This window comes from Xiphias gladius, chromosome 24, assembly GCF_016859285.1.
Source record: "Xiphias gladius isolate SHS-SW01 ecotype Sanya breed wild chromosome 24, ASM1685928v1, whole genome shotgun sequence".
Taxonomy (NCBI): Eukaryota; Metazoa; Chordata; class Actinopteri; order Istiophoriformes; family Xiphiidae; genus Xiphias; species Xiphias gladius.
The window spans coordinates 24,778,847-24,779,451 of record NC_053423.1 but is presented as its reverse complement, the minus strand read 5'-3'; positions in this window follow the sequence as shown (position 1 = coordinate 24,779,451).

The following is a 605-nucleotide window of genomic DNA, read 5'->3' as shown; positions in this document are numbered from 1 at the left end:
CAGATAAATTAAATAAATTGCAGCAAAATAACAAAAAGACATTTAAAAAGAAACTCAAATAAAAATCTGCATAAATTCTCTGATGAGAGTTTGTCTGGAAAGAAATGTTATGATTTATCTATATTTATTTGTATTTTATTACTTTATATATTTGATTTAGTCATTGTATAGAATCTATCTATCTGTCTGTCTCAGGTTATCCTTGTGCTCCAGGGGTTTAAGTCCTTTGTTGTTCACCAGGTGGCGCTATTATAATTAATAAAGTGTTTGTATGTTTTGTAGGCACTCGTCAGACCTCTGCGGGTTTTCTTGGTTTTTATGTGTCAAATCTAAAATGACCATGTGGTGAAACTTTGGTGTCTCTTTGATCTGAGAGAAAGTTTTAATGTAAGGTTCTTCTGTCAAATTTTATTCATATGGGCCGATATCACAAATTAGCCTCAAGAGGTTTAACCCCCTCAGTCCTCAGAGCCTAGAGCAGGACCAGGAAAACCCCCCCAAAAAACCCGTTAACGGGACAGAGCAGAGAAGGGATCAGACATGCACAGAAATCTGCAACACAGTTTGGACAATCAGCACAGCATTGTAGATGGTAAACATTAATG